The 15,801-nt window shown below is 47.8% G+C and overlaps 1 protein-coding gene across 1 annotated transcript in view; it reads right to left on the bottom strand.

The window, feature by feature from the left end:
- COL4A2 (collagen type IV alpha 2 chain) overlaps positions 1–15,801 on the bottom strand; it is a 205,353-nt gene that overhangs the window by 156,851 nt on the left and 32,701 nt on the right. The window lies entirely within an intron of this gene.

Raw genomic sequence — 15,801 nt, 5'->3', positions numbered from 1 at the left:
GCTAGTACAGCCCTCCCCCCACACAGGTGAGCTAGTGCAGCCCTCCCCCCCACACACAGGTGAGCTAGTGCAGCCCTCCCCCACACAGATGAGCTAGTACAGCCCTCCCCCACACACACAGGTGAGCTAGTACAGCCCTCCCCCCACACAGATGAGCTAGTACAACCCTCCCCCACACACACAGGTGAGCTAGTGCAGCCCTCCCCCACACACAGTTGAGCTACTGCAGCCCTCCCCACATAAACAGGTGAGCTACTGCAGCCCTCCTCCACACACACAGGTGAGCAGTGGCTCACAGGTGAATCTTAATCTAGCTTTTCACCCTCAGCCAGCCTCTGCCAGCCTGCCTGGAGCCTCCCTATTACCACACAGTTACACCTAAGGGACCCTGGACAAGGCTGGCTTCTGGTGTTCACTGATTGAAACCTCATCATGCAAGTAAAACTTACCAGATGACAGAACCCTTTCCAATGTTAAGCAAATTGTATTTTACCACAGCCTTTCCACTCTCTTCTGAGTTACGTGTCAATGACTAAACAGGAGTATCACTTGGGGACTCCCTCTGTAAGTTGTTTTGTGATAGCAGGTCTGCTGGAACCTTCCCCGTTCCTGTCACCAGCTGCATGTCCATGTGGAGGTGCAAGTGGCATGGCCAGGCCCACTCTGCCACTGCCGCCCAGCAGGGTCTTCCAGATAGTCCAGGGCAGAAGGGCAGGACACGCAGGCTTCTGACCCAAAACCTCCTGGCAAGAGTTGGCCTTGGGTTCCAGCAATGACTCCATGTTCCTTTTGTATGGGTGATTTTTTTTTTCTTTCAGCTAACAATTTTCTACTAGAGAACTCTCATCTGAGAGTTTCACATTTTTTATGTTCTTCTTATAATTCTTTACCTAATATAGTATCTGATGCATCAGTTACTACTATAAAAAAAAAAAAACTCCAAAAAGTGGAAAGTCCCAAACCCTTCAGAGAAAACGGTACCTTGAAAGCTTTTACATTTCTTTCCAGTGATCTTTTTGTCTTGAGTGAGGTAATGAGGCAGCTGGAGTTTATGGTGTAAAAGTAAACATATATAAAATCCTCTCATGCCCTGAAAACACGATCCTAGGTATTTGCCAATTTTTTAATGGCTCCAATGTTTATCTGCAATGGGGCTCATAAATCCCATGATTTGAATATGTGATTTCTAGAAATCCAACTCCACACTAAGCCAGAAAGTTTAGCACCAAAGCTCAAGACTAGATGGGCTGGCGCATTCATGCCTTTTACTACACATGAGGGAGGCATGAACAGGCGCTTGGCAGAGGTCCTCAGTTGACCCAATAATTCATTGGCCAGTTGTCTGGGAAGGGCAGGCGGGCCTCCTGGGTCTATAGGGTAAAGCATCAACTCATATTCTCCATCTGCTGTTTCCCATGCTATTTTTAATTTTGATTTTAAAGCCACTTGCCAAATCCCTCCATATAAATCAAAGGTTGAAATGATTTGAATGGTTTCAAATTGATCTAACAGACTCCTTATTCTAGGTTTACGATATTCACTGTATTTAGTTGTAGTGAGTTATTCATAACCCACTCAAAAATGAATGATGCATTCTTACTTTTGGAACTAGGACTTGTAGGCTGATTAAGATACCTCCCAGTAACACTTCTACATGTACCGATGGCTCCAGTGCTATATTGTGAGGGAAGGAATACCTCATTGAGAGGCAGCCCTGCTCATTCCACGCCAAGGCAGTTTCCATGGACATGCCAGCCGTGCGTGCACACACGCACGTGCATGTGTGTATGTGTGTTCCCACTGACATCTTACCTGTCCTCCAGAGAGACTCTTAGGAATTCCAACATTTACAAGAGCCCGAAGTACCACACTTTGGAATGTGAGGTCTCCAGGAGGAACAGAAATATTGACTTATTAGGGCAGGGTGTGTGCTTCAGACAGTCTCTTAAAAACTCAACAAGTCTCTGACCTGAGCCTTGGCATCCCCTGAGAAGACATGGGTCTCTGAAACAGTCTCGAGACACAAATGCCTCCCTGAGGACCTCAGAGGAGGAGTGTGAGGACTGCTATGTGGTGTCCCATGTCTGTGGCCTGGCCACTCCCTCCAGCAGAGGCATACCAACTGCACGCACCTGCTGCCACCCTGCTCTCAGCCCTCCAGCCTATCCCTTCATTTTACTGCTTAACGCAAATCAAAGACAAGCCGCGATCCTATTCTTGTCAACTCCTTAATAAAAAGGATGAGTTTCCTCCCACCCTGCAGCCTCCTCAAATCTCTGCTCACCCCCTTCATGAAAAAACACTGGCCCTGGTCCATATTTTAACTTCAGTCTCCGTGAGGCCTGTTTTTCCCTATAAGGTCTGGTTTGCCTCAGTATTCTTTAAAGAATCCTGCATGGGTCTCACCAAGCATTTGACACACCTCTTTTTACAACAATCACAGGCTCATGAAAGAAACATCAATTCAATCCTCCATTAATTTCTCATTTCAAGTCTGAATTTCCAAGGCAGCAACTGTGTAGGGCAATTCCAATGCCCAGCTCTCACTGATGCCCCCTGCAGGTGTGCCTGGCTGCCGACCCCACTGAGGCTCGCAGGGCCAGGAGGTTCCTGCAGCTCCTACTGCAGGTGTGGAACGTGCTCCAGGCTCCTGGGGCGTGCTGTAGCCGTTCAGCCCGGCTGGCCAAACTCCTGTGGTTGTCTGGGTGTCCTTCACCCCAAGGCAGGGAAGGACTCAAGGCCTGGTGGGACCAGTTTTACAGAAGGCCTGTGAAAGCTGGTGGGGGCACCCTACTCCCTGGAGAATGCCTGACTCTCACCTCCTCACGGGCACACAGAACCTCCCCACCCAGGGAACTTGGGACCACCGAGGAATCTGAACCGTATCCGGCACCTTCCTTCAACTGCACCAGTGACAGGACACCTCACATCCCCAATTCCAAACTAACATGACAAAGGGCAAGGGGCTGGGAGGTCCTTCATCCACGCTTTCACTTTACAAATTCATTCACTCATGATCACTGATGTGAATTTCCTCTGAGCCATGCACTGTGCTGGGCTCTGGGTATAGAGTAGGGGGCAGATTAGACGTTGCTCCTGCCCTGTGGCAGGTGACCAAGTAGACAAGAAGGTGAAATAAGTAAACAAACAACTAAACCCACATAATTTAAATTCTGGTAAGAGCTGCGAAGAAGAGGATGGTTAGAGAGCAAATTAGGAACAGTGGGTCCTTAAGTATTGCATTATCCTGTTCACAGAGAGGACTGGCTGTGTCCAGGCCTGCGCCCTAGGGCTCTGCTATGCTCCACTATTCCTTCTATGCCTACCTCCCAAGGCCAACCTCCCTGCCTGACAGCCTGAGGCTCTCACTGCTAGAAAGCAGAGACAGACTGGCTACCCCTAACCTCCAGGCCTAGGGGGGCACCACCTTCATGCCATCATCATCATCATCATCATCATCATCATCATCATCATCATCATCAGGGAATCAGGAACATCCTGAGTTGGAGTGACTCGAAGCCCATTCTTCCTATGACTTTCAGGATGCTCCAACACTGCTGTGCTCCCCAACTTGCAGCTCAGGACTCCATTTCAATCTAGTGCCACTTTTCAGTACCCACAGTTGAACATCCTTAGTCCCTACTCAGCTGACAGCCAGCTCAGTGGCTTCCCAGGCGCATGGCCAGGAAACTTCAGACCTAAATTCCAAATCATGGAAGGAGTTTGCCTAGGGGGATGAATCATTACTTCCCTCAGCAAATGAATGAACATTTACTGAGGACCTGCAGGCAGTCCCACCTTGCCAACTATCTCATCACACATCAACCTGGGGGCCAGACCCCATTGGACTTATCTGCTCCTTCAAGAAAGGCAGAGGAATTAAAGAAGCTGGCAGAGGCACTGTGGACAAAGGGAAGGGGCTGCTAAGTCTGATTATTGTAAGCTCTTGACATCTTTAGTGTTGTGGAACCAAAAGGAATAGTTCTGAAAAATAAATGTGAATTATAAATTTTAGGAAATAAGTGTCCAAAGCAGCATAAACCTAAGAAGCAAGGTAGACATGAAAGTCTCTGAGCTGCAAGGAAGAGATGAAGGACCGGTCATTCTTGCACCAGTTCTTAGGGACAAAACCCACGCTGGCAAGGGAGGAGCAGGGTAGAGAAAGCCACAGGCAGCAAAGAAGCAGGAGAGAAGGCTGGGTGCGGGGGCTCATGCCTGTAATTCCAGCACTTTGGGAGACCAAGGCAGGCAGATCACTTGAGCTCAGGGGTTCAAGACCAGCCTGGGTAACAAAGCAAAACCCTGTCTGTACAAAACAAACGAACAAACAAACAAACAAACAAACAAACAAAAAAAATTAGCTGGGTGTGGTGGTGCACGCCTGTGGTCCCAGCTGCTTGGAGGGCTGGGGTGGGAAGATGGCTTGAGCCCGGGAGGTGGAGGTTGCAGTGAGCCGAGATTACGCCACTGTACTCCAGCCTGGGCAACAGAGCAAGACCCTATCTCAAAAAGAAAAAATAAAAATAAATAAAGAAAGAAACAAGAGAGAGAGCAGGTAGCAAAGAAGACACTGGACAGAGAGTTTGAGGAAGATTTACCTGGAAGTTGTACCACAAATAAAATGGGAGGGAATAAGAGGGAAACAGAGGAAAACTGATTAGAGGCAGGGACTTAGACACAAAGTCAAAGAGGTCATGAGTGCTTGTCTGAAGGGCAGCTGCTCTCCCAGCTGGCCCCCGCCATGGCAAGTGTGCTGTGTGGACAGGGCCCATCAGCATCACCCTGCAGCTAGTGAGGAATGCAGGCCCCACCCCACCTTTCTTGGAGCAGAACCTGCTTTCTAGCATGACTTCCAGGTTAGCACACCGAGGTTTGCAAAGCCCTACACTAGGTGGTCGGATGGGCATTGTGAAAACAGGCTTTGTTTAGAGATAGCGAGAAAGCTGGAAACCACTGAACCATCACCCTGGGTGCAACAGAAGGTAGGAGTTATGACAGGCTCAGCATGTTCCATGACTCAGTGGATGCCTGGCATGTCTGTCCTAGAAAAGTGATGGCCCTTGGACCTTGCTTTGACCTCTGTGACCTGTGCTGCATCTGGGGCGGCTCTGAGCCCTAAGGACTCAGTGGCTGAGCCTCTAATCCCTCCAAGTGCTAAAAAAAATTCTAGTTCTCTCTTTTAATTTTTTTAAAATTCAAAATATCCTTCTAGAGCTCTTCTTTTTCCTGTTCTGAAACTGGTAGCCAGCATTGCTGTGCCAATTCAAAACTATAAGAATTGGAAATGTTTAGGAGCCAGTTGGCAGTGTATGTAAAGGCATAAGATATGTTTTCCAGAAGCCTTAGATTACATTCTACTCAACTGGAATGCAACATTTTTTCCAGGTGCAGAACGGGAATCTTTGAGTGAGGGATTTCTTGGTTGACTTCATATATGGGAATTCTTTTCCTTGGAGTCTTATTTAAATCTTGGCATCATTACATTTAGAAAGATGTGGAAATTGGGCTGGGTGGGGTGGCTCACGCCTTTAAGCCTAGCACTTTGGGAGGCCTAGGCGGTGGATCACTTGAAGTTAGGAGTTCAAGACCAGCCTGGCCAACATGGTGAAACCCTGTCTCTACTAAGAATGTAAAAATTAGCTGGACATGGTGGCTCACGCTTGTAATTCCAACTACTCACGAGGTTGAGACACAAGAATCACTTCAACCTGGGAAGTGGAGGTTTTAGTGAGCCACGACTGTGCTACTGCACTCCAGCCTGGGTGACGGAGTGAGACTGTGTCTCATAAAAAAAAAAAGAAGATATGAAAATCCATCTGTTTGCATGGATAGATTTACCATAGACATCACATCACTCTAGATGCACAATCTAGATTCCTTGGTGAGTCTTTTACCTCTGGAAGAATAAAAGTCATGGAACCCTTTAAGGAAAACCAGGTTCTAGTTTCTTGAACCAGGCTCCTATCAGGATCAAATGCACAATTTCTTGCTTGGAGTCACTAGCTCCCTGGCTGCCAGCAGAGACTCTGTCATTTATCAATGGGATACAGTGGAGTTGGAGCAGAGATCAAGAGTGGCAGCTGCAGGATTAAGAGGACATCCGGTCCTCCTGGTTGCTGCCCTGGCTCTTCTGTGAGTGACCCAATGACAGTGAGAAGAGAGTATCGTGTTGCCTTCACTAGGATCCTGTGCCACCAGGCAGAGGGAGAGTCCCTCCTTTGCCACCTGGGAAAAGGGTGTCCTCCTCGGTAGATGTCTGAGGAATCGCCGATCTCAAAACGTGGAGAAAACTGCCCAATGTCACTTCTCTCCATGGCAGATTGGTCCTTATATTTAGGACACTAAAAAAATAGGTTTAAATGACAACCTGAATGCCAGGAAACAAAACACATAAACAATTTAAACTCTTTGAGACTACTATTTCTCTACTACCACTGCAAATTGTCAACATATAGCAAGGGAACAAACCACGGAAATGCACCCAGCCCTCTGCAGACATGAGTATCATTTAAAGTGGATGCCATGTAGACGAATGAAAAAAAATGCTGGTCATTGTTCTCAACTTGCACATAGAAAATGAGCAGTAATCGAGTTATATGAATTGCAAGAACAAAACTCATCTGTCCCAAAACCAAGAATATTTTGTCCTCTACATGTTCCAACAAACTTCTTGTCCAAGGAAGTCTTTTTAAGCCAATTTACCTCCAGCCACCAAGAGCCATCCTCTGCAGGGAATTTACAGATAGCTGACGATTGGATTGTGCCCAGCATCTAACCCAAATTCCCTCCACAGAGGAATACTAAAAACCTACGCCAAGTGACAAACACCCAAATTCCCTCCACAGAGGAATACTAAAAACCTACACCAAGTGACAAACAAGATCGACATTACCTATTGTTAAAAAGTTATCATCCTTTTGAAAGCTAAAAAGTTATCTTTTCAAGGCAAAAAAAAAAAAATCCATACAATTCTTTGTCTTTGACACAAGTCCAGTCAAGCTGGACTTTCAGAATTACTATTTTAATCAAAAAAGAGGCCAAAAGAGAAGAAAGCCAACTCGGGAACAAGGTTCTCAGTAAAGTTCTATTAGTTTATCAAAACAGGAAATATAAGCCATTTCCGCACATGCAGCTTTAGAAATTAAGGAAATAATTCCAACATGGTATTAGCAGGGCAAGGTATATGGAAGAGGAAGTGCAGGTCACAGCTGCACCACCCAGCACAAATCCTTCTTCTATATGCCGGGCAGCAAAGCCAGCCAATTCAGCTTCCTTTGTTTAACAGTACTTCAAGGGCATCCTAAATAAATGTGTTCACTCTACAGAATGGTCTTGAACTAGTCACCAGCTCAAGATGGCGAAATGCCTGAAGGACAGGGGCGCTCCGCCACGTACAATGAATAAGCCCCATGGGCTTTTCTGGAGTGCCAGTGAGTGCCAGCAGTTATGACTGCGTCGATGCCTGTCCTCATGGAACTGAGAGACTCAGAGAAGGAGGGAGGAGCTCAGGCTGTGTATTTGGAACAGGAGAACCAGAAAGAAATGACAGTAGTTCAACGAGTTGGGCTAGACACTCTTTAGGAAGACAGACGTCCTTCCTGTCTGGAAGCAATCCTTTACGGTCTCCCAGACGAATACCTGAGGAATGGGATCATTCCCCATCCTGGTTCAACACGGCGGCAAGACATAACCAGGAGGCATGACGTTCGGTGCCCTCCCCTGAGTCATCAGCAACAAGCCCCGTGTTTTCATATCTGCACACCTATACATTTTAACGAGCAATGACCGGCCAAGTGGGCCACCTTCCATTTCTCCTCAGGCAGCTCAATGTCTGGGTGTTTTCCACACACAGTGTGCTATTGGCAGGGCCACCTCTGACAGCCATACTTTAGTGCTGGGGCTTGGGTCCTGATGGGCAGGACTGGCTCCAGAAAAAATTCAGGAATTTGGCTGCCAGGGCATGCAGTGTGTGGTGGGCCAAAGGCCAGGGCCAGAACACATCCCAGTGACATTAGTCATCCTGAGACATTTAAAGCAGGCTGAATGACAGTGGAGGGATGGCAGGCAGGGCCCCAGGTAGGAACTGCTGAGAACCCGGGATGCTGAAGAGCAGGTGTGAGGGGCCAACCGGGAACATGAATGATGTAGCAAAGGGCAAGAGTTTAGGCAGAGAAGTGACTGGTCCTTTGAAGCCACAGCATCTTCTGCATGAAGGGAGGATGATGGCACCCTTGCACAGGGCTGCTGTGAGGGTTTGGTGATGTAACTCAGCCCCCCGAGCCTTCCCAGCTAAAGGGTCACCAACGCCTGGCTCTCCGGCCTAGAGCTCCTGACACACGAATGAGAGTTGAAGCCCAGCCAACATAGTCTAAGCCAACGCTGCCTTGGAAACGCCTCGTCCTGGGCTAGAGATGATCTCAGAGCATGGGTGGGCCTGGCTTCAGGTGAGGACAGGTGGGCCATCTGGCTGAGCGAGGAAAGGGGGCTTGGCATTTCCTGACACACATCCTCTGCCCTGGCCACTTCTTCACAGTTCACACTCAGTGCCTTTCTAGAGGCGAAAAGCAGCGCTGAGATGCGCCCTCTCACCAGCGAGGAAGGCAGGTGTGCACACGGGCCCAGCATGCGGAGGCGTGGACCCAGGTGTTCGCACTTGGCAGTGAGCCACGATAAGCGCAGGGGATGAGGCTCTGTCCAGAGCCAGCCCTCCACGTTCTTTCATGGCCTCCCCTTAGTCAACAGAGCACCCTGGCCTTCACCCCGGGAGGAGCTGAGCCCTCATTTGTTGGGTGGTTTTATTAGGTGCTGGGTGGAGACTCACATGTGCCTCATCTTGAGTCATCTGGTCTAGAAGCCTGGAACCTACACAGCAAACACCCAGGGTGTAGACATGGGCGTGGGGCCGTCGTCAGCCATCAGGCAGGCAGGACAGCAACCAAAGGGGCCGGGTTGAGCTGGGCAGCACAGGTGACAAGTAGCCTTCGCAGTGGGCATACAGCAGGGCGCTGGAGCCACAGAACAGGGCACTGAAATGCAGGCAATTTCCATCTCGGAGCACTGGAGGGTGCCCCGTCGAAATATGAGTTGCCTGCATTTGAAGGTTTCCTTGCCTGTCTTCGAATGTCTTGGTCACTGGAGTTCTGGGGCCCCTGCTTCTCTCACTCAAAGTTACTTCCTGAAATCTGTTCCATCACTCCTGCCATAGACACTGCTCCTTATATTGTCTATGGTGACCACGGGATCAACGGCTAAGACCGCTGAAGATTTTCATTGCAATTTAGATATATTTATTAACCCATGGCTAAATTCTCCTTTGAATCGGGTCTTACTCACTTGATTTCAAAAGTTAATCTTAAATGACTTTCTGTCTGGGATTCCCAAGGCTTTGAGTTACGCAGGAAACAACGCCCCAAAAGCCTCAAACAAGAAAGAGTTCTCTTTCTTTTCAAGTATTTTGATACTGTTCCTTCAGTACCCCAGGAAAGCTCCTCATTTCCAAATTCACCTCTCACTGGCCTTCACTGCTGGCTCCTGGCCCCCAGGTTGTGAGGGTGATAGAGGCAGCCCAGGATCCTGGCTGGGGTTGCCCAGATACATCAGCAGCGCCCTGGAGCTGGGTGTGGGCAGGATCCCAAAGCCCATCTTCTTGATGTCATCATGAAGTGGACACACAGCTGGCACTATTCCGAGAACTAACATGCACCCCAGCTACCTTGCAGAAGGTGGTCCCCCTGTGCACAGGTACACATGCCCAGGCACAGATGAGATGGAACAAGATGAGAGCCTGGGTGTTGCTATGTGAGTCATGTGACTTCTGTCCCACACAGCAGCTGGGGGTGTGTCAATGGACCAATTGCCAGAAACCACCTTCCCTTGCCCCCTCTCCTTCTCCACCCCTAATATAGATGGCCACCCTTCATGTTTTTGTAAATCACTAACGGCTGTCTAGGTCGGTACTTAGCTAGGTGGGTGCTTCTGGTATTAACCCTTTAGTTGAGAGCCCATACCAGGTTAAAAAGAACGGGTGAGGACAAGATGTGCATGAATGTGAGTCTAACTTTCTTCTTCCCCAGGTGAGTGGCTGGTGTGTTTGAGTAGGCCTCGACTGTACTGATAGGGAAGGTGAGGGTGTGAAGCCAGCATCTGCTGTCCTCTGATTCCTGCACCCCACTGCTTCCCAGGAACAGGAGGCTTCGCTTCTCCCGAGACCCGCCGACTGGGGTTCTGCTCCCCTGCATCCACTGTTCCCTCCACTTTCAAAGTCGCTTTTTCTTTCAACTACAGCTGAATGCTTAATCACTTATTTTACATGCTGAGGGAATGTGAGGATTTTCAATGCATGGAGTATGAACACCTCTGAAGTTCCATCCTCGCGAAGAACTTGTCTTTGTACACACTGTTCCTTCCGCTTGGAATGTCCTCCATACCCTCACCTTCCTTGTCAGTGCAGTCAAGACCAACTCAAACACACCAGCCACTCACCTTGGGAAGAAGAAAGTCAAATCACATTGATTCACATCTAGTCCCCACTCATTCTTTTTAAGAACAGGCTTTTCTGCTGTAACACAGTATATGACTGTTTCTGAAAAATTCTCACACTCTGCAAAACCACACAGCAAACCACCGAGGTCCATGGGAAAAACAGAGCTGGGGCAGGCCACTCAATACCGATGCAACTTTGTAACTAGGGCCTTAATAAAATTGGTAACAATCCTAATAAAAATAATAGCACAGTTTAATGGACATGTTAACTTCTCAAGTAAAGAAATACTGCAGTAAATAAAACAGTTTATCTTGAAGAAAAGTGATGGCATAGTTTCACAGAAGGGGGTGTAAGGGAGTGCTGAGACTGCTACACTGCAGAGAGCAAGGACAGGATGACCAAAGATTGGGAAGAGCTGTGGAGAAAGCATTTCTAAGGAGAGTATGTGGCCTGAGCGAGGCAAGAGAGAGAATACTGCGGCCCTGGGGTCTCGTATAGAGTTCCATTCCTTGACAGTTTGCTGTGCTGATGTGTATTCTTCTACTTACCCTCAGCTATCCTGTTACTCAGTGGTACAAACACCATGCTGGGAAAAATGTCACGCATGAACTAACATGACTTCCATCTCATACTGACATCATTCTCTTCTGTTCCAATTACCTATCAGCAAGTATGAGTTAGACGAGATGTGCTGTAACAAACAGCCTACTTCAATATTCTCTCATTGGCTACTCATTTAAACCTCAATGTTGTCGCCAAATAACTAATAAGAAAATTGGCTGCATAAAAGACCATCTTTTATGAAGGCTATTTGTCATGTCATCCTTTTAATAGCCTGAGGGGTTTTGTTCTGTCTCCGTGTTGAGAAGAACAAGTTATAAGGAGCTTTTAACTCTTGTTCAAGAGGCCATCAATGTAATCATAGTTAGAAGTGAGTTTTCAGACTCATAGGTACACTTGCAGTGAAGAGTTTCACATGTTACATTTAGAATAAATACCCTTACATATTTATGAGCTATGTTGTTTTTGTTCTATTTCGTTAGGGAGAGAGTTCACCGAGACATCATCTAATATAAGCATTACCTCACACATTATCTACACTAAATTTTAATTATTTATACGGCATGCCAGTTCTTGGTATTCTTTGGCAATGAATGAAAATGTGTATGTTGTTAGTATTGGCATATAGGTCTAAGGTAAATATTTAGCCCTGTTTGTAAGAAACAAAGTGAGTCCATCTCTTGAAGCTATTTATTCCAGAGAAGTACCTTCAGTTTAAGAGTTCTGTTCAAAAACTGCCCTCTGTGCTAAATTTGGGAGAAAAAAATCTGAAAAGCATGGAATGAAAGAGATCCAGGAATCCTTTTTCAGAATACAATAAGTTTTCTGTTCTGGTTGGTGAAGACTGGTCTAGGCAAGGAAGGTCCCCGTTTGCATTGGCACACAGCAGCGCTGCGCCGCCCGGGCAGGCTCAGCCTCAGGTGCCTGCAGCTTTATCTTTGCAAACTTGACCATCAAAGTCCCAGGGCCTTTGGGGCCATGGGCAACACCACACCCATGTGACAGCCACTTTACCTACCTGCTGGCCTGGCTTCTGGGTTAGAATTTCTGAATTTCTGCCCCGCCCTTTCTCCTGGAGGTATGCTGCCAAGTGAATCATGCCTGGCAGCTTTCAGATGGCGTGTACCTATGCCTTCCCACATCAGCAGGGATCGAGGATGCCTTTGCTGTGAACTCACACTCAGTAGTTTTTTCTCTGCCTGGAAGAAGGTCTGTGCATAAAATCTGCTCTAAGTCACAGCAGACGCCTACTCCTGGGGCCAGCAGAGGAGAGCACCCATTGAGTACGGACAGGCGCAGGCAGCACTCCGTTATTTGGGAGTGGATTATCTACCTGGATATTCCAACAGTGGATTTTCAATCCCACTCCTCTCTGCCCCTCACTAGGTTGTTGGGATTTTAATTCTTGTGTTCGATGGACAATCAGAGACCACACACACAGTCATTGCAGTATCAAGTTGCAAAGATTGCATGTTCCCTGGACTAGGTTAGACCAAGTTTTGGACGCTAACCTCTGTCGATAAGGCTAATTTGGAATTAGCATGCACACATTTTTAGGTTTGAGCACGATTTTTAGAGTGTCCTGAGTGTGAAATTTTAGGAGCCAGCTCTACCCTGCTCTCCTATACCAGTGCATGAAGACAGTTGATTTTTCTAGTCTTTTTACGCTTAATCTGGAGTGTCTGAAAGAAGATGGGTTCTTCCTGGGCTCCAGAGTGCTATGATGCTGTCTTGTGCCTTTGCCCTGCCCTAAGCTTCCAGCTGGGTGTGCGGGTCTCCAGTGCTGCAGATTTGGTTTGCTCTGAATGGCACTGTGTTTGGGAGAAACTTGATTTGCTTTGGACCAAGGGTGCCTGGGCTCCAGGCCGTCTTTTGTGGGGGCGGTCTTGTGAGGAATGCTCATCCCACATGCCCTGCAGGGTCCTCATTTAAAAAATGGGTAGAACCTACTGTTCCTGCCTCCTGGGGTTGCCGTTAGGATGAAAGGAGATTAACCCACGGGAAGAGGTGAGGATAGTGCCCGGCTCCCGGCAGGAAGTACCCAGCATTCATGGTCCATGTTCTTAACCTGCATTTTATCATCTTCCCCTAGTGGGGGAAGATGCTGGTGTATTTCTATCTCACGATACAGACCTGGGGAACAGCAGGTGTCAACACTGTCATTGTTTGAGGAGACTGCTCTTTATGGAGACACTTGCATGCTTTAGGATTTTCATTGAGTAAGCATGCATATAATGCTGACTCTATATGGCTTACAGAATTCACCTTAAAAGGGTCTTACTTGATTTAATGTTAAGTTCTAGGTACCATCAATTTCTCTGAAGTAAGATTTCAAAAGGAAAAAATTTAGTAAGCCAATTCATCTCCAATAAGTCAAATTCTTAGCTTTCTTTATTCTATCTCTCTCTTTCTTTTAAAAAATTCAGTGAGTAGCTGGCTTAGGCACAATTTAAATGGCTCATCTATGCCGAATCTTGTACCCGAGGTCAACCAATGAGCCAGGGTCACTTGGGATCCAGGCCAAGATCCCCATTCTCTGTTTGTCACTATGAGCCTAAGATAAAAATTCCTGAGTCCTGTCTAGGCAATGAGGCTTGTAGTCCTCCTATGTATTGAAAGTGCTCTTATCATATTACAAACAACTAACATGCTGAGATGATAAACATCCACAAACGCGGACTTCCTCCAGTATTTTATGTGATGTCATCTGGCCCTTCTTTCATATCCGCTTTTATTATGCTCCTGTCCTTTCAAAACAGACTCTGCCACAGTACAACAAAAGCCAGGAAACGTCGGCCCTCTGGCAGCGAGACAGAGCTGGAAACAAGGAGAAACTGATAAAGCAGAAACACCTCCAGATGGAGAAGTAAAGAATCAATCCTGACACAGCAACTCAGCCTGGCGTCTTTAAAGCCGGTATCCCCTTACGCACACCTAAGGAAGGCTCCTGCTCTGCTCCTCTCAAAGTGGAGTTGTTACTGAGTTGTTTTCATCAGTGCAGGTGGACATTCCCCAGAAAACGTCCTCTAGCAAACACTTCTGAGAGTCTGCTAAGTGCTAAAGATCTAAAAGCCAATAGGCAGGCCCCTTGTCCTTGGGAGAAGACAAGCCAGTGGCAGAAATCAACAGCCCTGAACAGTAAATCCTTAACAACACCTAATCAGCCACAAACTATGTACAGTTTGTTCACCCAACCTAAGGCTCGTGAGTGAGTCCCACAGCCACCCTTAGTCACTGCTCTATAGGGGCTGGACGGCCAGCAGCTGGAATTTCTGGCTATGGGTGGGAACATGACAGAAAGCAGGGAACACAGAGCTTTGTGCAGGGCGGCGTTGGTCTGACACTCTACTGGGGAGAAGCCCGTCGTCCCGATCACGCCACGCGCTTGGATGTGTTTTAAAATGGGGTTCTGATGCGAAGGCAGCGCTGGCCACCGACCTGCTCAGTGAACACCGGAAGTGGCGGGCGGGCTTCTTTCCCTTCTCTGTCGTGATTCAGTGCTTCCTGTCACCCCCAGCACACCCCTCCCCACCCCTGGGGAAGCCACTGCCAGGAACCAGCTCCCTGACATACCATAAACAGTCAAACACTGACGACGCTCCCTGCTGCCAGGTCACTGAAATCTTTTCCCTTAATAGACAATACTCCTCCTCCTGTTGGGAGCAATCCACAGACGCCGGAACACGAGTCAGAAAGGAACAGAGTCCTCTGAAGTCCCCAGAATCGCATGGCTGAAAACGCCCTGAGAGTACCCAAGGGTCACACTCACACATGCAGAGCCTAAAGCAAGCGAGAAGCTGGGGTTTGCTCTCGGGGAACTTAACAGCCAAGGACATAGAGTGAGCTCGAGACCCTAAAGACTCTGTCCCTGTGCAGTTCTTTGTGCTTCGTAATGTCTTCATGAGCTACAGGACTGCTCTCCTTTCTTCCGCAGCTGCCCCGAAAGACTGGATCTTTCTGCCCCTGGGCTAGGAGAAGTACCCTTCAGAAGATGCTGCCAAAGGAACTCCCTAAGGTGGGGAGGGGATGAACCTTAAACATTTTCTTTCTACACTTCCACTCTTCTCAAGTCTTCTCATCCTCTTCCTTTATCCCTTTTTGTTCTTTTACATCTTTAGAATGAAGTCTTTGGAAAGGTGGATTTGCTGTATTTGTAGTCAGCTTAGATGAGGACCGTGGCCATATCTGTGGCTAGAGTAAATTGTCCTTGGCTGGGCGCGGTGGCTCACGAGGTCAGGATGTCAACACCAGCCTGGCCAAGATGGTGAAACCCCATCTCTACTAAAAATACAAAAATTAGCCGGGTGTGGTGGCGTGCACCTATAATCTCAGCTACTAGGGAGGCAGAGGCAGGGAACTGCTTGAACCCAGGAGGCGGAGGCTGCAGTGAGTTGAGATCACGCACTCCAACCTGGGCAACAGAGCAAGACTCCATCTCAAAAAAAAAATTGTCCTCTTAGACTGGACTCTGCAGGGGCACCAGGTGCCCATTGGGCGAGAGGTTCTCAGGCTCTGTGAACCAGGAGGCCCATTTATTATCCACTCTACCTGTCACCCACCCTCAAGGATTCAAGCCATGCTGGCAATGTCATAAACCGCCAGGATGAACCTTCTTCCTTCCAATCAGTGTAAACGGTGTTACTGTTCTATACTGGGTTAGCTGCAGGATACATTATGAGTTTATACAGCTTCATGGAGTGCCATTGTTCCATTTCTGGAATGCTTCTGAAGTGCCACAGACTGTCATTATTTGGATG

This window comes from Gorilla gorilla, chromosome 14, assembly GCF_029281585.2.
Source record: "Gorilla gorilla gorilla isolate KB3781 chromosome 14, NHGRI_mGorGor1-v2.1_pri, whole genome shotgun sequence".
In the NCBI taxonomy this organism is placed as follows: Eukaryota; Metazoa; Chordata; class Mammalia; order Primates; family Hominidae; genus Gorilla; species Gorilla gorilla.
The sequence above is the reverse complement of the archived record's forward strand: the minus strand, read 5'-3'. Positions and strand labels throughout refer to the sequence as shown.